Consider the following 25234-nt stretch of genomic DNA (forward strand, 5'->3'; position numbering starts at 1 on the left):
GAGTTGCATCACAAACTCAGAAAATTCACCTATGTCCATTTAAATGAGAAATTTTGTATTCACCTTATAGCTGTTTTCTTGTTCCAGTGAACTCAAGCTGCAGTTTCCATAGCCAGAAATTTGCTAAGACCTGCTCCTCAGCTTTGTGTGTGAGTGGAGAGGAGGGTTCTGTGAGCTTCAGAGGTTATGGTGCTGCAGAGCCGTAAGCTACATTTGTGTCTATCCCCTTTCAGCAAATTCCGTCCCTTCGTTTTGTTTGCTGTTCCTCCCAGAGAGAATTTGTTTCCTGGCATAGCCTCACTTACTTTCTTTTTTGCTTGGTCTTTACCATACTGTTTGCGTTTTCGCCTGCCTGATAGAATGAGGGAAAACAAATGTCACAGGCCTCAAATAATTTTTGTCGTTACTGAATAGTATTATTGGACACTTTGGGATGCAACTGGACATGGAACAACAGACTGGTTCCAAATAGGAAAAGGAGTACATCAAGGCTGTATACTGTCACCCTGCTTATTTAACTTATATGCAGAGTACATCATGAGAAACGCTGGGCTGGAAGAAGCACAAACTGGAATCAAGATTGCCGGGAAAAATATCAATAACCTGAGATATGCAGATGACACCACCCTTATGGCAGAAAGTGAAGAGGAACTAAAAAGCCTCTTGATGAAAATGAAAGAGGAGAGTGAAAAAGTTGGCTTAAAGCTTAACATTCAGAAAACTAAGATCATGGCATCTGGTCCCATCACTTCATAGGAAATATATGGGGAGACAGTGGAAACAGTGTCAGACTTTAATTTTGGGGGCTCCAAAATCATTGCAGATGGTGACTGCATGCATGAAATTAGAAGACGCTTACTCCTTGGAAGGAAACTTATGACCAACCTAGATAGCATATTAAAAAGCAGAGACATTACTTTGCCAACAAAGGTTCGTCTGGTCAAGGCTATGGTTTTTCCAGTGGTCATGTATGGATGTGAGAGTTGGACGGTGAAGAAAGCTGAGCGCCAAAGAATTGATGCTTTTAAACTGTGGTGTTGGAGAAGACTCCTGAGAGTCCCTTGGACTGCAAGGAGATCCAACCAGTCCATCCTAAAGGAGATCAGTCCTGGGCGTTAATTGGAAGGACTGATGGTGAAGCTGAAACTCCAGTACTTTGGCCACCTCATGTGAAGAGTTGACTCATTGGAAAAGACCCTGATGCTGGGAGGGATTGGGGGCAGGAGGAGAAGGGGATGACAGAGGATGAGATGGTTGGATGGCATCACCCATCCAACCCAAACCCAATCCAAACCCATCGATGGACATGGGTTTGAGTAAACTCTGGGATCTGGTGATGGACAGGGAGGCCTGGCGTGCTACGATTCATGGGGTTGCAAAGAGTCGGACACGACTGAGCGACTGAACTGAACTGAACTGGGATGCAAGATTTAGTCATCCATCAAACCCTAAGTTCACAAGGTGTTTACTGTGTTTTTCTTTTAGAAACCACGGGGTACAACAGAATGTGAAAGAGTCCCTAGCCTGAAGGACTTTATTACCTAGTAGAGGCAAGATATATCATGACCATAAAGAGATACAAATAGACACTGTTCCATACAGTTTATAAGCATATATACTTCTTTCTGTCCTTTTCTTTGCTTGACCAAGACATTGGTTTGGTGCCATGACTTCCAGTAAACCTTCACTGACGTTCCACACTTGGAACGTCATGTGCTCTCCCTCTGCTTCCAAACGGCCTGTCTCAAAGTATTGATCACCTGTATTCTCCTTGTCTGTTTCCCCTAGGCACCTTGGGAGCCATGGCTTTCACCTGTGAACTTCAAGTGCCTAGATCTAGAATTCAGACTGTGGTTGCCACATATATAAGGTGTTCATAAAATGTTTGAGTGAATGTGTGATCAAGGTCTACTGCGTGCAGCATTGTTTATTAAAGAACAGAACAAGTCCCATTTATGGCCTTCAAATAATAAATGCAAAAACAGAAAATGATTGAAAGGAGCCAGTAGAATGGGAAGGATATAGATGATTGAGGAGGACATTAGGATATGAAGGAGTGTGTGGGAGGTCATTGGCTTGGCTTGGGGTGTAGGGATCAAGCTTGCCTAGAATAAAAGATTATAAAAGAGAGTGATGCTGGATTAAAGAGGATCTTAAAAGGCTAGAAGAGTTTATTATTGATGTGGGAGTCAACATGGACTCAACAAAGTTCTTTGCAGAAGCTGGGGCAGGGGGAAGTTATGAATTAGTACAGTTGATAGAAATTAGAGTCAAGAGTAGAGAAAGAGCAAGTGGTGTAGAAATTGTGCTTTGGTGAAAAACTATGTACTGTCCAGTGAGATTTGAGAAGATTCCTGTGGATTATCTGATTAAGATTCTGCAAAGTTCTTTCACAGCTCTGTAAATTGTTATGCATTGCAATATGAGCCTTGTCTGTAGGTATGGAGATTATGTCCTGTCTAGTAGAAGTTGGGGGAGGGCCTTGGGGGGACGAGTGGTGTGGAAACCAGTCTTGTCTCCATTTGCACATTCATTTCAATATTCCTGATCCATAAATGTTTCTGTCCTCAGAATTTTCACTTGAACCAATTATACCAATTGTTTCCTCCATGAATTAAAGAAAATCTTCAACATGTATTCATTTTTATATCTGTATAAGTCACTATTTTAACTTTTTTGGAAAATTATCTTTTAACAGCAGGTAAATTGGCCAGAGGCATGAATTTTTGATGGAACTTGCCAGATAATTCCGTTTGAAAATGGATCACAGAATCAGCTAGATACAGCTTGTGAAAGTGGCAGAATATACACCACTAGCCTGTTTGGGGCCCCTACACTTCCCACTTGCTTAGGAAGAAAGAGGCTGTGAAAGTGATGGGGAGTTTAATTATAAATGCTGACTCTCAAGTAACAATGGGACAGTGGAGAAGAAAGTAGATGGAAGAAAGTCCAGTGGGATCTTGAGATGACAATGCAGACTCCCACAGCTGAACAGCAGGAGTCTGGAGGTTTCCCTAAAGAAGCTATCACAGAGGGAAACAAGCAGAGGACGACAGAACCTGTGGAAGACATCATCCGTCAGGAGATGCAAGAACCCTAGACAGAGGAAAAGGTAGGAAGTGTTTAGGGAGAGGCAAGAAGAGATTCATCGTATCAACATTCATGAGTAACAGTCATTCAGCACCTCCCCTTCCAGAGTGGAGTCTGAAATACTGAAAGCAGGAAACATGCCTGAGGACCACTGATACACATGCTTCAGCAAAACGAAGGAGCACATACTGAGCCTTTCCACATATGGTAAGAAGTTCAGCACAGACCCGAGTGGAATCTTTTGTCTCTGTAGGAAGGTGTTCTAAGCACATGACCCATTCTTATGAGGTGAAGCTTGGAAAAACTGCATGCTCAAGATTGCGTTTTGCAACATTTAGTGCAGAGTTTTCACCCTCGGGGTCATCTGCTGCTGAAATGTCAGCTATCACCCCTCCCTTCCAGTTAAAAGGAAGGGTAAAGACAAAGGGCAAACCACCCACTTCCAGCTGAGGCATTCTGTTTAAAGAATGCTTGGGAAGCTCCACTCAACAAGTTTTGCTTAATTCCAGTGACCATGCCTATCTATAAGAAGGGCTGCTACCTAGGATAAGATCTGAGTTCTAAAACTAAAAAGGGAGCCTGGACATTGTTTACATAACATCTGCCCACGTAGTAATTGCTGTCCCTCAGATCCCAGTTCAGACTTTCATTTCTCGAGAAGACATTCTTTCTTTCTTTCTTTCTTTATTTTGGGTGAGGCATATAGGATCTTAGTTCCCTGACCAGGAATGGAATCCATGCCCCCTGCAGTGGAAGCATGGAGTCCTAACCACTGGACCATCAACCAAGTCCCAAAAGACAGTCTTTCTTGATGCCCCTACTTAGATCAGGTTCCCTTGGCCTGTGCTCTTTAACACTGTAGAGAAGATACATTTTTTCCTCTATTTTTTAAGGATCTATGTGCTGCTGTTCCGTCACTAAGTCATGTCCAACTCTTTGGGACCCCATGGACTGTGGCACACTAGTCTCCATGGGGTTTTTCAGGCAAGAATACTGGAGTGGGTTGCCGTTGCCTTGTTTAGGGGATCTTCCTAGACCAGGGATTGAACCCACATACCCTGCAAGGCAGGTAGATTCTTTACCACTACACCACAAGGGAAACCATTAGAGTCTCTGGCTAAAGACCTAAAACTTAAGCTGACATGACTAACAGGAGGAAAGCATACAAATTTTATTTTGTCGTTATTTATGTGTGATGGAGCCTTCACAAGAAAAATGAAGAACCAAAGAAGTAATTAGGGCTGAGAGCTTATATACTTGTTTATGTTGTTGAAATCAATGCAATTGCATTGTGTATTATATGTGTTGAGTAAATTCATTGTCATGTACAACTCTAAGTTAAGTGCCCTAAAATCATATATGTGGAATTTATGTTTTAATAAAATAGTCCTACAAGACACATTTCAGTTGGAAGGAATCTCAGGGAAAAATCACTGACAAAGTTATTTTCTGAATAAGATGGTAATAGCTACTACATATTAAGAATCTTCTATGAGCAGAGAGGCTGAATCTATGCTTAATATAGATTTTTTTAACACTGATCTTATTTCCCATCTCCTTGTCTTTTTGTTCTATGAATTTCTTCTTTCAAATATTTTAATATTTGATTTTAAATATTCAAGAGCTCTATCATTTCTCACTCTTGCAGTATTTACTAATATTTTCTTTAAACATTAGCTACACTTTATCTGAGGGCTTCCCTGATAGCTCAATTGGTAAAAAATCCGCCTACAATGCAGAAGACCCTGGTTCAATTCCTGAGTCAGGATGATCCCCGGAGAAGGGATAGGCTACTCACTCCAGTTTTCTTGGGCTTCCCTTGTGGCTCAGCTGGTAAAGAATCTGCCTGCAATGCAGGAGACCTGGGTTCAATCATTTGCTTCTGTTCTCTCAATTGTCTCTATTTCCTCTGAGTTCCTATTTCTTCTTTGTTTTGGTCTTTGACTTTAATGTTGGTGGACTTCCTCAAGAGCATGGTGATCTTTAGCTATCTAATAATACTTGAAACAGAAAACTGAAAGTCTAAATGCAACTTCATGCGAAGACCTTGGCAATTTGCAGCCATCACTTTAGGGTGATTAGGTACCACCCTGTCATTTCATTGTGACATCCCCAAATGTCAAAATCTGTAAGCTTTTCCCCTTGGATCTTTTCTCCCCAAAAAGAATTACTGAATTTTTACATGTGATGGAAGCCTTCACAGGAAAAATGAAGACCCAAAGAAGTAGTTAGGGCTGAAATCTTATATACTTGTTAATGATGTTGAAATCAATGCAATTGCATTGTTTGTCCTTCAATAGCCTGACTGCTAGTCTTTTGGAAGCAAGTCAGAAAGGAATGTCTTGACAAATATAATTCAATTCACAGATTTTGACTGCGTTTATTTTTATTTAGGTACCTCTTTCCCCCAGTTGGACTTGGAACCCCCAAATCTGGAGCATCTCTGACTCAACCCCTTTAAAGAGAAAATCCAGTTTTCTTTTTTTTTTTTAACTTTTTATCTTGTATTGGGATATAATTGATTAACAATGTTGTGATAATTTCAGGTAAACAGTGAAGGGACTCAGCCATACATATACATGGATCCATTCTCCCCCAAACACTGTCCCCATCCAGGCTGCCACGTAACATTGAGCAAAGTTCCATGTGCTATACAGTAGGTCCTTGTTGATTATCCATCTTAAATAGAGCAGTGTGTATATGTCCATCCCAAACTCCCCAACTGTCCCTTCCCCCCAGCAATCATAGTGTAGTTCTCAAAGTCTGTGAGTATTTTTCTGTTTTACAAGTGAGTTCATTTGTATCATTTCCTTTTAGATGCCACATATAAGGGATGTCATATGATTGTTTCTCCTCCTCTGACTTATTTCACTCAATATGACACTCTCTCGGTCTCTCCATGTTGCTACAAATGGCATTATTTCATTCTTTTTAATGGTTGAGTAATATTCCATTCTATATATTTACCACCACATCTTCTTTAGCCATTCCTCTGTCCGTGGAGATTTAGGTTGCTTCATGTCTTGGCTGTTGTAAACAGTGCTGCAATGAACATTAGTGTGCACATATCCTTTCGGATCATGTTTTTCTCCGGATATATGCCCAGGAGTGGGGAAAATTCAATTTTCTTCTCAGTTGGAGAATATGCATTTATGTGGAGGAGGATGAATATAATATGTAAAGATCTGTTGAGATATTATTCAAGACTTCAGATTATATTCTCTTCATTTCTGTGTAATGTGGTCTTATGGTTGCTCTGTCAATTAAGAATTAAGAGGATGTTTCTTGATGTAACTGTATCACAGACTGAATAATTTATTACTCCTCAGGCCACATATACAATCTTGAGAAAATCCAGTGCTTATGAGACAGGTAGAGGAAAAGAGACCGAGAAAGAGTAGCCTGAGAGGAAGGAGATAAAGATACTGATTAAATGTTGAGAGTGATCAGTAGGTCAAATGCTGCTAAAAGGTCACTCAGTAAGAATAAGGACTGAGAAGAGCCTGATGGATCGTGCAAAGTGGAGGTGATGATTTACCCTGGCCAGAGCAGTTTCAAAATTCTTCCATCCTCAGCATATCCTGTGAAAGTGTAGGTTAGATCATATCAGACTGTTCAAAACTCACCAAGGTCTTCACGATCTCTTACCTTGCAGACTACAGTGTTGGACAAGTGGTTGGTCTCTCCACTTCCAGCCAGTTTTCTCCTGGGCCTCATCTCCTTCAACTTTCTCTACTCTATCAGACTTGCCTCCTTGCTCTTTGTTGATAAATCCAGGATCGCTCTTGCTGTTTAGGATAGGCCTTTGCATTAGTTGTTTACTTTTCCAGTAATGATGCTCCCATACTTCTTCCAAACTCACTCCCTTGCTTCCTTCAGGTCTTTGCTCAAATGTTGCCTTTTTTGAGGCCTTACTCAACACTGTATTTAAATTACATTCATTTCCACTCAAGCACTATCCCTCTTCCCAACTTTGTTATTCTTCATAACATTTATCACTATTGAACATACTGTTTTACTCACTTTATTTAGTGTCTGTCTCCCCCACTCTCCCTCAAACATAAACTAGATGAGGGAAGAGATTTTGTTCATTCACATGTCCCAAGAACTTAGAACAGTACATACAACATAATACGCACTTAAATATTTGATGAATAAATTAGTGAATCGAGTAATGGTGTGAAAAAAAGGTAGATATGGAGAATATTAGTTAACGAGAATATCTTCAATAAATTTGGCTGTAAAGAAGTGGAGAAAGATATTGTTGTACTTGAAGGAGAACATGGGGTTTAGGGAAGCTCATGTGTTTTTTATTTGTTTACACTGATTTTTTTCTTTTGAAAAAATACTGATTCATGGAAGATTGGAAGGAAAGTACAGAGAGGTTCCATTTACCCCTTCACCCGGTTTCATCAATGGTTTTACTTCTCCAGCTAGGTAACTGTAGTACAATATCGAAACATGGGAGATGACGTTGGTATATTGTGCATGTAAATCTTTGCTACTTTATCACATGCGTATTTGTGTAACCACTACTGCACACAAGATACAAAACTATTTCAGAACCACAAAGATTTCCCTCATGCCACCCCTCCCACATCCCTAGCTCTTGACAAGCATGACTTTGTTCTCCATCTGTGAAATTTTGTCATTTCTAGGACATTATATAAATGAAATCGTATGGTGTTAATACTTGATTTTTAAAGATTGTTTTCTCTCACTTGTCCTATTCTATTGAGATTCATCCACAGTTTGCTTACCAATAGTTCATTCCTTTTTGTTACTGAATAGTACTCCATGATATGGATGTACCATGGGAGTTTTCAGCCATTCACCTGTTGAAGGATATTTCCAGTTTTTGTCTGTTCCAAATAAAACTGCTATGAACATTGGTGTATGGGTTTTTATGTGAACATAAGTTTCATTTCTCTGGAATAAAGGCCCAAGAGTATGATTGCTGGGTTGTATGACACATTATATGATAACATGAAATTAAAAGATGCTTTCTCCTTGAAAGAAAAGCTATGACAAACCTAGACAGTGTATTAAAAAGCAGACACATCACTTTGTTAACAAAGGTCCATATAGTCAAAGCTATGGTTTTTCTAGCAGTCGTGTATGGGTGTGAGAGTTGGACCATGAAGAAGGCTGAGTGCCAAAGAATTGATGCTTTTGAATTCTGCTGGAGAAGACTCTTGGGAGTCCTGTGGACTGCAAGGAGATCAAACCAGCCAATCCTAAAGGAAATCAACCCTGAATATTCATTGGAAGGACTAATGCTGAAGCTGAAACTCCAATACTTTGGCCACCTGAAGGGATGAGCCAACTCATTGGAAAAGACCCTGATGCTGGGAAAGATTGAGGGCAGGAGGAGAAAGGGGATAAAATGGTTGCGTGGCATTATTGACTCAATGGACATGAGTCTGAGCAAACTCTGGGAGATAGTGAGGGACAGGATGCCTGATGTGCTGCAGTCCCTGGAGTCACAAAGAGTCAGACATGACTTAGTCATTAACAACAACAATGATACATGTATATTTTGTTTTTTAATAAATGTCAAACTATTTTCCAGAGAAGTTGTACTGTTTTAAATTCCTCATGGTCTTTTTTTAAAGGGTGGGGCAATGTAAAGTCTGTTTAGGTTTTTTTGGGGAGGAACCAGCCACCAGGAAGGGGAAGGAAGCGGAGGACTGAGCCGAGTCCAGAAGAAGCAAATGAAAATGTAACAAGGTAAAGAGATGCTCCTTCCACTGGAGGGTGTGTCCTAGTTACCTGAAGAAGGTGTGAGGTCGGATGCAAGTGGCTTTATGGGTTTGTTGCCTGGAACTTAATGGTTTTTCTTCCTCCTGACTAAACAGTGAATGAAGGCTGGGCTGAGAGTGAAGTGCTTTGACATCAAAGGGCTTTGTGATCACATAAGGCTGGGAAATGCTTATTAATGTGTCACACCCTAGTTATTAGCACACCGAAAGTTTAGAAAAATCCTAGGGTAGAAAAGAGACCAGTCACACTCTGTAGCGTGAACATATGAATTTATGTGGTAAAGGATTGATTTTCTTTCCACATATATTTCTAAACCCTCCTCTCATTTTGCCCATCCTGAACCCCAAAGAACAACTCTCTTCACACAATTTTGGAAAAGTCCAGAATAGAATATAGCTACAATGGGATATTGCATGTATCCCACACAATACATGGAGTTTCATCCTCTACACTAGAGGAATACATCCAAATTTAAATATTGTGGGATCAGAATATCATGATCAGAGTTTTAGTAAAGTCTTCTAATGTGTAAACAGTATTCCAGTATAATTTAGTTTATGCACTAATAATGCCAATCTGATATTTTTAAATGAGTTAACATTCTTAGATGAACACTTGATTTATTATAAAAGTAGAACTGTGAAACAATGGAGACAGTATAGTCTTTTTAATAAACAAAGTCCTTTGATTTTAGTAAACTGGATATCTGTATGGGAAAAAGTGAGTTTTGACATATACCTTATGTCAAACACAAAAATCATTTCTAAGTAAATTTGAAAGGTAAAACAATAGATCTTTAAGATAACATAGACTATTTCATGAATTTGATGGTAGGCAAAGATTTCTTAGAGTACAAAAGAGCTCTAACAATAAAGGAAATGGTAGATGAATTCAATTACAATAAAATTAAGAAATCCTGTTCAACAAAAGGACATTAAGAGAATGAAAAGGCAAACCATAGTATAGGAAAAGGCATTTCCTATCCATGTAATCAGCAAAGGATTTGTATCTAGACTAAATACTGTTTTATAAGCCAGTTGTAGTCAGTGCAAAATGAAAACGACTCTAGAACCAGACTGCCTATAGCTACTTCTGGTGTGACTTCATACATGTCATTCCATGCTTTTCTGCCTTATTTCCTCACTAAATGGGAGTAAGAGTATACCCATCTACAGTTGTTTTGAGAGTTAAATTAATCGTTATAGATAAAACACTTTGAGAAAAGTTTTGCACATTAAAAGAGCCCAACTGAAGTTAGCAATTATCATGTGTCCTCTGTGTTTTCAAATAAAGGTGAAAGCTTGATGCAGAGAATTTAGAATTTAATGTGCTTTCATTATTGGAGTGTCATTGATGTCCCTGACATGCTGAGCCATCACATTTCTTATTACACAGCAGCAGTGTGTGTGTGCGTGTGCACACAAGTGAGGTGTAATAGCATTAAATGTCACCCAGCCCTTCCATAATAAGTGGGAGGCATTCTGGCTTAACCACCAAGCACCTGCAGTGAACTTGGTTGTGTTCTCCTTCACCTAATAATTCTGACAGCTTTATAATATCCTTAAATAAAATCACAGCATCAACTGCATACTTGTGCGACTTACTGCTTCTATCAGTGTTACATTTGGACAGTTTTCTTACATATTCATACATAATTACTGGAGAATATAAAATCTCTTACATTTCAGGCCTGACCTTACCTTGTTAAGAGTTTACATTTGTATGGATGTTTCTCTGTCTTAAATAAAATGCTTTCCTCAATTTTATCATTTCCAAATGGGTGGTTCTGTGAGTCACTGTTCTCCTCTCTGGGTGGTAGGGACCCAATTTCATGACACCTCCTGCCAGAGAAGCATCTTTGTTGGCTCTGATTCACTAGGCAATTTTCTCTAAGTTGTGCCCTACCTCACCTGGGTTTCATTGGCATCAGAAGCGCTTATAAAGCCAGCACATCTCTGGAACTGTTCTAATTAACCCATCATCACTCCTTGGAAGGTAGCCTTGATACTGACCAGGGTTCTTGGCCTTCCCCAATCAATAGAAAGAGATGGACAGAGGAGCCTGGCGGGCTGCTGTCCATGGGGTCACACAGAGTCAGATACGACTGAGTAACTGACACTTTCACTTCAAAAAAAGAAATTGACTAAAGGCCAGAAAAGAAATTCAGTAAAGGCTTTATGGGGGGCCCTGATGCCCCAGGAGGGAACAAAAAGAAGTAACAAAGGACATGCTCATTCCCTGGGGGCCAGGGTGGGGGCAAGCTTCTTCTTTATATGGGGTGAGGGTAGGGGTATGTCCAGGAGTTGGGCCGGAGGGATGGCTTAAGTGGGTTGCCACCCCTTAGACGGTGTCGTGTGCAGGGAGCATGTGCAGTACTCTGTTTTTGCTCCTGGCTCTTCAGAAGTGGTGGTTGGGTATTTTGGTCGTTTGTATCTTTCTGTCCATAATTTGCCCCAACTGTTAGGCACACAATTATTTTAGTCCTTATAGTTTCTCTGCATTTTGTTGCTGGAGGAGAGATTTGTCCGGGTGCAAGCATTGGAGCAAAGGGTCCCGGGCCGCAGACCGTCTCAGTCTGTGTGTGAATATGAAGTGATCAGTAACAACCAGGCCCACCATTCTCAAAGGGTGATTGTGGGTCACGTTTGGAAAACTCACCTGGGGTACTTGTTAAAAACATAGATTTCCAAGTCCCATCCCAGACCCTCAGAATCAGAGCCTCTGGGAATATCAATCAAAAGTTTACGTTTAAAAAAAAAAAACAAACTTTCCAAGTGAGTCTAAAATTTGAGAACTACAAAATATATTTCACTGAGTCCCATAGAATCTGGTTATAAAATTAGAAAATTAACACCCAACAGCTTGAGTAGGATACAGCAAATACAAGTTATGAAAATGGAGGCTGGTTGAATCCAGGTAAGGATTAAATTCAAGGAAGAAAGAATGTGTGAAGAGGGTGGAGGGATGCCCAGAACACTCTGAGCCCTGTACTTGTAGTCATGATTTTCTTAGAGCTGAGTATTTTACCTTTTTTCTGAGAAGTGAGTTGGTAAAAAAAATGGATTTATTTCATTGTTAGCAATTCAAACAAAGAATAAAAATATAACTTTCTGTATCTCAAGCATTTAAGATCTGGGTACTCTTCTTATCTTTTGGCAATGTTTGATAAATCTATAGATTCAGGTAATTCTGTGCTTACATCTGAAGCCCCAGGCTGAAGGTCCTTCTAAGCTGATTAGTTAACAAGTCTATCTTTGTCATGGACTTCCCTGATACCTCAGTTGGTAAAGAACCCACCTGCAATGCGGGAGACCTGGGTTCGATTCCTGGATCGGGAAGATCCCCTGGAGAAGGGAAAGGCTGCCCATTCCAGTATTCTGGCCTGGAGAATTCCATGGACTGTATAGTCCATGGGGTCGCAAAGAGTTGGACACAACTGAACGACTTTCACTTCACTTCATCTTGGTAATGCTTTTTGCCATTCACTCACCACTCACTCATCTAATTATGGGTTAGGTGCTCTAGAAAATCTAACTTCAAATACATAGAATTGCCAGGGCTGGGGAGGTGTCTTGTAAAATGTAGCATGTGATTCAATGGTTCTTGGGTGAGACCCAAAATTCTGCATTTCTAACACGTTTTAGTTTTCTGAATGTTGAGTTTTAAGCCAACTTTTTGACTCTCCTCTTTCACTTTCATCAAGAGGCTCTTTAGTTCTTCTTTGCTTTCTGCCGTAAGGGTGGTGTCATTGCATATCTGAGGTTATTGATATTTCTCCCACTAATCTTCATTCCAATTTGTGCTTCCTCCAGCCCAGCGTTTCTCATGATGTACTCTGCATATAAGTTAAATAAGCAGGGTGACAATACACAGCCTTGACATACTCTTTTCCCTATTTGGAACCAGTCTGTTGTTCCATGTCCAGTTCTAACTCTTGCTTCCTGACCTGCATACAGGTTTCTCAAGGGGGAGGTCAGGTGGTCTGGTATTCCCATCTCTTGAAGAATTGTCCACAGTTTATTGTGATCCACACAGTCAAAGGCTTTGGCATAGTCAATAAAGCAGAAATAGATGTTTTTCTGGAACTCTCTTGTTTTTTCGATGATCTAACGGATGTTGGCAATTTGATCTCTGGTTCCTCTGCCATTTCTAAATCCAGCTTGAGCATCTGGAAGTTCACGGTTCATGTATAGCTGAAGCCTGGTTTGGAGAATTTTGAGCATTACTTTACTAGCATGTGAGATGAGTGCACTTGTGCGGTAGTTTGAGCATTCTTTGGCATTGCCTTTCTTTGGGATTGGAATGAAAACTGACCCTTTCCAGTCCTTTGGCCACTGCTGAGTTTTCCAAATTTGCTGGCATATTGAGTGCGGCACTTTCACAGCATCATCTTTCAAGATTTGAAATAGCTCAACTGGTATTCCATCACCTCCACTAGCTTTGTTCGTAGTGATGCTTCCTAAGGCCCACTTGACTTCATATTCCAGGATGTCTGGCTCTAGGTGATTGATCACACCATAGTGATTATCTGGGTCGTGAAGATCTTTTTGTACAGTTCTTCTGTGTATTCTTGCCACCTCTTCTTAATATCTTCTGCTTCTATTAGGTCCCTATCATTTCTGTCCTTTACTGTGCCCATTTTTGCATGAAATGTTCCCTTGGTATGTCTAATTTTCTTGAAGAGATCTCTAGTCTTTCCCATTCTGTTATTTTCCTCTATTTCTTTGCATTGATTGCTGAGGAAGGCTTTCTTATCTTTCCTTGCAAATAGATGGGGAAACAGTGCAAACAGTGGCTGATTTTATTTTTCTGGGCCCCAAAATCACTGCAGATTGTGACTGCAGCCATGAAATTAAAAGACGCTTACTCCTTGGAAGGAAAGTTATGACCAACCTAGACAGTATATTAAAAAGCAGAGACATTACTTTGCCAACAAAGTTCCACCTAGTCAAGGCTATGGTTTTTCCAGCAGTCATGTATGGATGTGAGAGTTGGATGATGAAGAAAGCTGAGTGCCAAAGAATTGATGCTTTTGAACTGTGGTGTTGGAGAAGACTCTTGGAAGTCCCTTGGACTGCAAGGAGATCCAACCAGTCCATTCTAAAGGAGATCAGTCCTAGGTGTTCATTGGAAGGACTGATGTTGAAGCTGAAACTCCAGTACTTTGGCCACCTGATGTGAAGAGCTGACTCATTTGAAAAGACCCTGACGCTGGGAAAGATTGAGGGCAGGAGGAGAAGGGGACGACAGAGGATGAGATGGTTGGATGGCATCACGGACTCGATGGACATAGGTTTGGGTGAACTCTGGGAGTTGATGATGGACAGGGGGGCCTGGTGTGCTGCGGTTCATGGGGTCGCAAAGAGTCGGACGTGACTGAGCAACTGAACTGAACTGAACTGCACACGTTCTTAGTGATGCCAATGATGCTGGTCCGCTGATAACATTGATAACATCATTGCTTGCTTAAGAAGCCCTGATTTCTTTTTGGCCTCCAGAAAGAGTTTTCTAGACTCTCTGGTCCCTGGTTGTATCTGACCTGCACTACTGGTAGAGGCAGGTGAAGATTCCATACTGGCAATGCAGTATTGGACTTTGTTCTCAGAAGTTCCTGACATGAATGCTGTGTTGGCTGCTTGTGAATGATAAAGACCCTCTCCCCTTTCATACTTAATCCAGGTCTCAACTATGAATCTCTTCAACAAGATAGTTCTTTCTCTGGGAGAATAAATTTGGAATTCTGGCCTGTCTGCCCCTACACCTCCTGAACCATTAGTAACAGCCATGACTACCTTTAAACATCTTTTAAATCTTCAGTGGCTCAGTGGTGTCTGAATCCCACAGTAGTTGCTTTTCTTTATTTTCCACTAAAAAAATTAAAGTATAATTGACTGACAATATCATAGTGGGCCTTCTCTTTCCTCAGTGAATCTGGCTAAAGGTTTATCAGTTTTGTCAATCTTTTCAAAGAACCAATTCTTAGATTCATTGCTTTTTTAAAAAAATGTTTTTAAAGTTTCAATTTTATCTTCTTGGAGAATAATCTTCCTTTGTAATATAAGTGACAGGCCTGAGAAATGCTGTGAGGTGCATTTTTTTTTTTTGCTTGTTTTTATTGTGAGGGTCTTTAGTGAATAAGTACTCTCATTTCTTTGTTCAACAGTCTGTTCATCTTTACATACTTCCAGAGACAAATTGTTCTCAGTCATTGAGTAGTTTCAAATAAAGTTTTTTCTCTAATAAAATATCACAGACCTAAGTGTATTATTAAAGTTGTCATTGTGTCAACTGTATACCTTTCACAATTTTTCCAATTGCAAAATGATTTTTTTGAAAAGCAGTTTAATTCCAATTTGGTTTCCACAATATGTATTAATTTAAAGTTCTTTATCATTCAGACACTCTATGTTTTCTGTGGGCTCCACAAGTTGATTCTAAACTATCAAGTAGGAAACTGAGACCAAACATGGACATGTGTGCATGCGCGTGCACACACACACACACACACACACACTCAGGAATCCATGTTCCTCTTCTTCTCTTCCTCTGTCAATAAATTATGATTTGGTAATATTAACTATCAGCCAGCTTTGGAAACTATTGAGATGGTTTCTTGTCCATCTATATACCTAACTTATCTGTCCATTATCCTCTTTTCCTTACTCTAAAAAAGATTTAAGGTATTGTCTTAATTAAACATAGTCACTTAGGAAAGTAACCATTTAAGAAAATAGATAAAAAGATCAATAATGTAATAGTTAATCTTTATCTTCTTTCTCATAGTTTTATGTTTTCCACATTTTCTTGCCATGTATTAGTATAATTATAATTTTTTAAAAGACTGAATTTTTTATGGATTAAAAAATTTGATGTAGTTACTTATGAGGGTTGCCCTGCTTATGTACTATTTCATACTTAGTGAGTTATCAATTAATCAAGTATTTTTATTTTTAGGACTGTCTGTTCCCCCAGAGGACTAGAAAGGAAAACTTTCACACCTATTACTTTACAGATTCCTGGTAAGATGGAAGACCTCTGAAATTCTATCAGTTTCTGTTCTTTGGGGTTCTGCAACAGCCTCTGGAGGAATGATGCATATTATCTTTATAGCCAACAACGTTATATAAAACATAAAAAGGGCTTTTCTTCTTTGATTGGAATTTGAAATTGTAATCTAGTATGTTAGAATCTGTGTTAGAAGAATCATTTAATGCTCCCTGCCCAATCAGCAGTAACACACCAAGTATGTTAGTCACTCAGTAGAGTCCAACTCTTTGTGACCCCATGGACTGTAGCCCCCCATGCGCCCCTGTCCATGGAATTCTCCAGGCAAGAATATTAGAGCGTGTAGCCATTTCCCACTTCAGGGGATCTTCCAGACACAGGGATTGAACCCAGGTCTCCTGCATTGCAGGCAGATTCTTTACCGTCTGAGGCACCTGGGAAGCCCAAGGGTACAATTTATTTATTGCAGTGGATTGCTTCCCTCTAATGGTGGAAAGTAGTCATACCACTTCATTTTTAGTGTTCAGGTTTTTAGTCTCAAATAATTTACAAATTATTTCACACCATGGATTTCTTTGATTATGATTATTACAATCTATGCTTTTATGATAATATCACATGATATTGATGCCAAAACCATTAGCTCATGATTTTAACAATCAAAGCAATAACATCTAAGAAATCATAGCTCATTACTTCTCTGATTTCTCTCTGACTCACTAAATGTTTCAAATGAAACAACTTATTTCTGATTTGTAATACTTCCACTATTAAAATCTTGCAGAAATGCATGTAATTGTTACATCATCCCTTATCCCGAAATAGCATTATATATCAGTATGATTAAGTTTTTAGAAACATAAATTGCCATCATGTGGTTATAGCCTTTGGTGATAAACAGAACAAAACAAAAGAAGGATTTGGACAGTTTACCCCCAGATCCAGGATTTGATCAATAATTCATGCCTACAAAACACTTTGTCATTTTGAGGCAGATTGCTCTTAGGAAACTCAGTAAGTTTTGCTAAGTGAATTCAGTAAAGTTTCTAAACCATCCTTTGATATTCCTTTCATTTGAACTCTCAACAATTTTCCGAGGTCGAAGGGAAAGCATTATTATCCCCTCTTTTCTTATTTTTTTTTCTTTAAAGTTTGAGGAAACAAGGTCCAAGAGCCACAGATGTCAGTCTCAGACAGGGGTCAAGAATCACGGTTCCCGCTCTGTGAAGTGTTTCAGACTCAGTATTCAGCTGTGCATTTTCCTCCGATGGGCTCTCAGATGTAACTCAGTCTGAATGGCTCCTTCTTCAGGATCCCTGTCACATTTGAGTGCCCTTGCCCCCACTAAAGGGGACGACAGAGGGTGAGATGGTTGGATGACATCACCGATGTGATGGACATGAGTTTGAGTAGGTTCTGGGAGTTGGTGATGGACAGGGAAGCCTGGTGTGCTGCAGTCCATGGGGTCGCAAAGAGTCGGACATGACTGAGCGACTGAACTGAACTGTCCCCATTAATCTCATCAAATGAGAAATCTAGCAGGCCTTCTAGCCTTCTTCCTGCTCTGTCCCCACTTCATCAACAAGTCTTGCTGAGTTTTCTGACCGTTGTCCACCTATTACCCCTTTGTATTACTGTCCTAGAATTGCCATAGCAAAGTTCCACAGGCTGCTTGGCTTAGACACCAGAAATCTATTTCTCACAGTTCTAGAGGCTAGAAGTCTGAGATCAGTGCTGTCAGCAGGGTTAGTTTCTTCTCCTTGGCTCATGGACCACTATCTTCTTTCTGTTTCTCCACTTGGTCTTCCCTCCGTGTGTTTGTGTCCTAATCTCTTCTTCTTTTAAGGACATCAGGTATACTGGCTTAGTGCATGTGTGTGTGCTAAGTAAGTCATTTCAGCCGTGTCAGACTCTTTGTGACTCTTTGGACTGTAGCCTGCCAGTTTCCTCTGGCCATGAGGTTCTCTAGGCAAGAATACTGGAGTGCCAGGCCCTCCTCCGAGGGATCTTTCCGACCCAGGGATCAAACCGTCTCCTGCATTGCAGGCACCTGGGAAGCCCAGTGAAGCTTAGGGGCCACCCTAATGACCTCATTTTAACTTAATCACCTCCTTAAAGACCTGTTTCCATGTGCAGTCACATTCTGAGACCTTGAGGGTCAGGACTTCAACCTAAGAAATTTGGGAGGGGGCGCAATTCAGCCGCTAACAACCCTGTTACTGTTCTGAACTGGCTGAGGGATGCCTCCCTCAGCCCTACACTGTACAACACATTCCCACCTGGATGCTCTGCTCCATTCACCATCCACAGAGATCAATCCAATATAGAAGCCTGATTGTGTAAGTTGCTTTGCTTCTAATCTTTCACCCGAGCCCCCATTCCTTGAGAAGACAAGGGGAGACCTGGCCCTGCCTTTCTCACCTGCCTCTTCTTTCCACATCTCTTGTCTGGCACTCAACCTCCACTGATGCTAAAATGTTTCATGACCAGGCCATGTTGCTTCATGCCTCAATGCCTTGGCTTATATTTATGCCCCCACCCAAGACCTTTCTCTTCATCTGCCTGCCTCTTCCTCATTCTTCAAAATGTACAGAAAATGGGAGCCTCTCCTGGTTCCTGCCAGCTGATCAAAGCTCTGGCCTTCCGAGTGACCTGCAGGCATGAGCACATCTTGGTGCCTTATGAATGACTGAGGAGGGGAAGATCCCTGTCATTCACTGTGGGGACAGTTTGTTCAGGAAATGATGATCCAGGTCTGATACCTGGAACTCGCCTCTCCAAGGAGCTCTCCCTGGAACAGTGGGCCCTGGACCAGGTGGCTAGTATCAGCCCCTGGGCAAGTGAAGCTTCTTCATGGTTTTACACAGACACCCCAGGTTCTTCCCAATTTATGGTTGGTTACATATGTATTTCTATTTCACATACGTTTTAACTTAGACTCATACCTGTGAGGTTGGTACTCATTTGTGAAGATGTCAGTTTTTATTACCAGGGGATGTAGCTCAGTGGTAGAGCGCATGCTTCGCATGTATGAGGCCCCGGGTTCAATCCCCGGCATCTCCATGTGGTTCTGTTTGGGCTTGCCTGGTGGCTCAGACGGCAGGAGACCTGGGTCTCCTAATTTATATTTCCTTTTCCCAAACCCTTTCTCTTTGCCCATCCCGGCTGATCTCAGGCTCCACATCTCAAGGCTTCAGTGGGGGATCGGGACAACGTGGAACACCAGGGGGCTCTCACGCTGGCTTTATTGTCCGGTGATTTTCCAGGCTGTGAATCACGCCCAATATGCCTGATCAATCAGAGAAATGGCTCTGCCTTCACATTTTAACCAATTCCCGCCTTATTGTAGCAGCTTATTTAACCCCATCTAACCTTTTAAAAATAATACCATGTAAGCACTTCCACGTCAGCAACTTTATTGGAAATGTTACGCCCACACTGGCATGTGATTGCTAGTAATGATTTTATTTACAAACCCCACCTCCACCCGCCTGAAGCTGTGTCAGGAACCAAATTTGCCCATCCCCCAGCCTCCTATTATAATCAAATGGAATATTTGTGTTTCATGTTCCTGGTGTGTAAACTGCCCAGACAATGTCCTATTCATCTTTGTATCCTCAGGACCCAGTGCTGGACACAGAGTAACGTGATCTATTCTCCCCAGACATCTACTGCAAATAAAGTTAAAATAACCAGCTCGATAGGACAACAGGAAAGGAGTGTCCAAGTAAATATTTGGCAAGAGTTTTAGGGAGAAGCCTCTGATAAAGGAGGTATGGACTGGAGATGAAGGTCAGATGGAACAAGATTAGCCAGGGGTTGATCGTCACTGAAACTAGGTAATGGGACTGCATTATAGTAGTCTCTCTCTGCTTTTGAATATGTTTGAAATTTTCCCTAAAAAAAAAGAAACAAAAAAACAACCCACCAAGAAAAAGACCCATTTGTTTATAAATAAGCACAAGAAAGACAGCATTTTTTTTTTTTTTGGATTTGTCGCAATGGCCCTTAGTTGAGGAACGAGGCAGTGACTGCCATCTCTCCTGGGAGAAGCCCAGATGAGGGCATCACTGGTGTGGCTAGTCAGTCCCTGAGGTGGCGTCACTGTTTCCGGAGAATAAAACCTTCATTTGCTTGTAGGAGGGAAGGGTTGAGTAATAAAGTAATTGTTGTTACTGGCTCAGCCTTTGTAAACAGTTTCATTTTTAATGATGGTGTGAGTGGAGGATTACAGGAACTGGTGGGATTGTCTGAAATGTCAGGACTGGGGGGGCGGCGATGCAGGGGGATGCCATGAGATTCGACACTGGTATATTCATTAGAAGTTACAAAGAAGACAGTGAGCTAGAAATAAAAGAATGGATTTGGTATTTTATGTGAAGAGAGGGGGTTGAAAATCAGTAAATGATGTATACTACTTGGGACATGAAGATGGCATCCAAAAATTACAAGGTTGGACATTATGCTACAACATCGATGAATATGAAAGTATTGGGATAAGTGAAAGAAACCAGTCACAAAACCCACAAATAGTATAATTCCATTTATACAAAATGTGCAGAATAGGCAAATCCATAAGATAGAAAGTAGATTAATTGTTGCCTAGGGTTAGGCTGGGAAGAGACTGCTAACAGGTATGAAGCTTCCTTTCGGGGTAATGAACTTGTTCTAAAATTGTGGTGATATTTGCACAATTATGTAAATTAACTAAAAACCATTGAGTCATACACTTTAAATGACTGAAGTTGATGGCATGTAAATAATTCTCAATAAAGTTGTGAAAAAACGTTGGGGTTCGGGGACAAGAGAATTTTAAAAAATCGTCTTATCGTGTCATCATGTACTTGCATTATCTTTTCCAGAGATAATACACAATGTATTGTGACTGAAAGTTAAAATCCAGCAAGGATATATCACATTCACCAATGACAACACATTTTTACTAAAAGAAAATCCCAGAGAATGTGTTTCTGATACTCCCAAATTGAAGACTCTTGAAATTAAGTTCAATCAGTTTTTCATTAAGTGCCTTATGATTAAGCACCTAATGGTGTGGGGTGTGTTTGGTTTTCTAGCAGATGCTTCATGGTCTGCTGCCACCTTCTTTTTCCTCCGTTGCTTCATCAGGGAAGAGGTTGACAAGTAGAGTTCTCAAGCTAGCCAGTCCTCCAGGGTGGGGGATCAGTCCCTCATCCCAAATAGGCATTGTCATTCTCCCCAAATCACCATGACAGCCCAGTCATTATTGTAATTGCTGTTCCGTTGTAGTTTAGAAGATAGAATGGTGTCAATTTCTTGATTTGATCATTGAATTGTAGTTATATAAGAGAAAGCCTGGTGGCTCAGTCGGTAAAGAATCTGCCTGCAATTCAGAAAACATGGGTTTGATCCTTGGGTCAGGAAGATCCCCTGGAGAAGGGAATGGCAGCCCACTCCAGTATTCTTGCCTGGAAAATCCCATGGACAGGGGAGCATGGCAGGCTTTATATAGTCCATGGGTCACAAAGATCAGACACAACTTAGTCAGACACAACCAACAAGAGAATGCCTTAACATTTTTTTTTTTTAAAAGAGGTAAAGAGATAAGATGTCTGCAACACACTCCCAGTTGATTCAGCAAAAATTTATGCTCTCACATAATGGACACACATGTCTCTAAGGAGTATGGTACCCTTCCCTGGCTGTACCTCTTGTGATAAAAGGTGCTGATTGAATTACTGGGAATCACCTGATTTATGGGAACTGATTTAATAATAGGAGTCATATTACCCAAGGTACTGATTGAATCAGTGCCAGCACCTCCCCTGCAACAGAGACAGTATGTATGCAACTGTATATAGAACATGGGTACACAGTCCTGTGTACATAATAACAATTGTATATGTAATGTGTGCCCACAGAGGTACTTTGGGTACTCAATCATATATACAACAGTGTATATATAGTGTCCACAAAGAAACTTTGTGTACACAATGTGTATACACAACTGTGGACACATAATATTATGTGTCCACATAATATTTTGCAACTTTGTGCACACAATGCATATACACAACTAAGTACCACAGGCTGGTGCCCAGGCCTCCCCTTGGGCATTCTCCCATGTCTCTGTCTCTTCTTCTAAGGATACTAATCAGATTTAGGCCTGTTCTAATGACCTCATCTTAATTTCATTACATATGCAATCAATAATTTACAAATAAGTTCATATTCACAGGTACTGGGGAGTAGGACTTCAATATATCTTTTCAAATTAATTAATTAATTACTTGGTCCTGCTGCATGGTTTGTAGATCTTAGTTCCCACACCAAGGACTGAACCCACAACCTCAACAGTGACAGTGCAGACTCCTAACCACTGGACTGCCAGGGAATTCCCAATATATCTTTTTAGAGGGCATGATTCAGCCATAATATCACTCAAGGCAGGGAAAAGGAGATAAAGACTTAAGCCAGTTCAGGATAGGGAGTTAGAACCGAATGTCTTGCAAAACCTGAAAACCCAAGGGGTGCAGGAATCCTAGGCATTCTGGCAACTCTGCTGCCTGGAACAGTCTTAGCCCAGAGTATACATGTGCCCATTTGTTTAACTGGATAGAGAAATAAATGGACACAGAGTGAAAAGAGGAGACCAACAGACTGAGATAAGGTTGGAGAGAAGACTTAAGACATTCACTCCCTAGGTCTTCAGATACCACACCAACTCTCCTGTTTCAGAAGGGGGTGGGGGATGGTTCTCATATTTAAATTTCCTCCTTGACCCCAAATCCTCTTAAATTTGTGACTTTAACTCCTAAAAGTCAGGGAGAGTTTGAATGGGTCTCCCAGAACTCAATAGGTCATCTTTTGCCTATAAGCCATCTTTGAGCTTTGTTTTCATTGCGTTTTAAATAAACGCAGGATGAGGTATTCCTTCTGCTCCAGCACTCCCAGTTCAGAGTGCTCTAGTTTACACCATGATGCTGTTAGTAAGTTTTAAAATTTTATTTATCTTTTGTAATCAAATCATAGTCTGTTCACTCAAAATTTGTAGCAAGGACATAAGTTGGTCACAATATTGGGCACTGTGGCAGGAACAAAGAGAAACTGAGCGTGGTATCTGCCCAAAGGAGCCCAGTTAGGGAGGCAAGTATGTTGCAAGGAGTGTGAGTACCCTGAGGGCAATGGTCAGTTACAATCTTGCTACTCAGTGTGGTCCCTACCCCCTCACCCCACACCCCTCCACCTCACCTGCACCATTAGCACTGTCTGGGAGCCTGTTAGAAATGCAGAACCTCAATCCAGCTCAAGACCTACATCAGAAACTTCGTTTTAACAAGATTGCTAGCAGGTGACATATATGCACACAGGAACTTCTGTCCAGGAGATATAAATGACTTCCCAGTAGTGTCCAAAGATAATATCAATTCAACCATCATCACCAGAACAAGTGGAGAAGGCAATGGCAACCCACTCCAGCACTCTTGCCTGGAAATCCCATGGTCGGAGGAGCCTGGTGGGCTACAGTCCTTGGGGTCTCGAAGAGTCGGACTCGACTGAGCGACTTCACTTTCACTTTTCACTTTCATGCATTGGAGAAGGAAATGGCAACCCACTCCAGTGTTCTTGCCTGCAGAATCCCAGGGACAGAGAGAGGCCTAGTGGGCTGCCGTCTGTGGGGTCGCACAGAGTCGGACACGACTGAAGTGATTTAGCGGCAGCAGCAACAGCAGAACAAGGCCCTGTGCTGGGCACTGGGGACCTAGAGAAGAGAGAAATGTGTCCTTGCTCTCAAGGAGTTTGCAGTCTATGTGGGAAATAGACACCTATCTATAGGACTGGAGCAAAGACAGGGAGTAGCCGAGTCTGCTTTACAGACAAAGTGGCTCTGAGATGCTCAAATCGAGCACTAGTAGAGGCATCATTTGTTCTAAGAAAACTCCCTGGAAAGCATACAGAGTTGATTCAGTGCAACACCATTCAATTTCCTGTAGGTTCCAAGTAACATAAGGGCTTTCTAAGGGGATAATCTTTGAGGTGGGGTTTACAAAAAAACAAACAAACAAAAAAAGGCAGTAAAAACACCTTAAAACATATCGCACAGACTTGTTTAAAAAAATTACTTTCGATGTTTACCACACTGACCTACCTGTGCTTTGAATATGCCAGGTGCTCATGCTTTAAGGCCTTTGCATGGCCTAGATGGTCTCAAGGCTAACTCTCTCACCTCCATTTAGTCATGATTCAAATGGCATGCTCTCACTGAGGTCTGCCAAGTCTATCTTATTTAAACTTACAACTCATTCTGTCCCTTACCTTGTCTATACTCATAGCTCATATATATGGCCTTATGTATAGAAGTATATACAGAGTATATAATTGTACACAGTGTAATTGACTTGTTTGTTATTTTTATTTTTCTATTGTCTTCCTCCCTCTCCAACCTTCCTCAAAGACTATAAACTTCCACAGAAATTTTTAAATTAATTTTATTTACTGATGAATCTTCAGTTCAGTCGCACAGTCGTGTCTGATTCTTTGCGACCCCATGAATCACAGCACGCCAGGCCTCCCTGTCCATCACCAACTCCCGGAGTTTACCCAAACTCATGTTCATCGAGTCGGTGACACCATCCAACCATCTCATCCTCTGTCATCCCCTTCTCCTCCTGCCCCCAATCCCTCCCAGCATCAGGGTCTTTTCCAAAGAGTCAACTCTTCACATGAGGTGGCCGAAGTACTGGAGTTTCAGCTTCAGCATCAGTCCTTCCAATGAACACCCAGGACTGATCTCCTTTAGGATGGACTGGTTGGATCTCCTTGCAGTCCAAGGGACTCTCAAGAGTCTTCTCCAACACCACAGTTCAAAAGCATCAATTCTTTGGAGCTCAGCTTTCTTCACCGTCCAACTCTCACATCCATACATGACCACTGGAAAAACCATAGCCTTGACTAGACGGAGCTTTGTTGGCAAAGTAATGTCTCTGCTTTTTAATATGCTATCTAGGTTGGTCATAACTTTCCTTCCAAGGAGTAAGCATCTTTTAATTTCATGGCTGCAATCACCATCTGCAGTGATTTTGGAGCCCCAAAAAATCAAGTCTGACACTGTTTCCATTGTTTCCCCATCTATTTCCCATGAAGTGATGGGACCAGATGCCATGATCTTATTTCTGAGTGTTGAGCTTTAAGCCAACTTTTTCACTCTCCTACAATTCTTATTAATACAATAGGGCCTAGCAGTCTGCAGAAGTTCATGATATTGTGCTAAGAATACACCTTAACCCTTTCTTCGTTTAGTTTCCAACAAACCTCTATTGGTCTCATTATCCATAACTTCTGTAAAATATTTATTTGAAATATAAGTATTCCACCAGATAACCCTACAATTGATTGA

At 41.0% G+C, this 25234-nt stretch overlaps 1 non-coding gene across 1 annotated transcript; it reads left to right on the top strand.

Moving 5' to 3' along the window:
- Positions 1–18849: 18849 nt before the first annotated feature.
- TRNAA-CGC (transfer RNA alanine (anticodon CGC)) lies at positions 18850–18921 on the top strand. Its single transcript has one exon. It is a non-coding gene; the product is annotated as a tRNA-Ala (tRNA).
- Positions 18922–25234: the final 6313 nt, after the last annotated feature.

The sequence above is a fragment of the Odocoileus virginianus genome, chromosome 21 (genome assembly GCF_023699985.2).
Source record: "Odocoileus virginianus isolate 20LAN1187 ecotype Illinois chromosome 21, Ovbor_1.2, whole genome shotgun sequence".
NCBI lineage: Eukaryota > Metazoa > Chordata > Mammalia > Artiodactyla > Cervidae > Odocoileus > Odocoileus virginianus.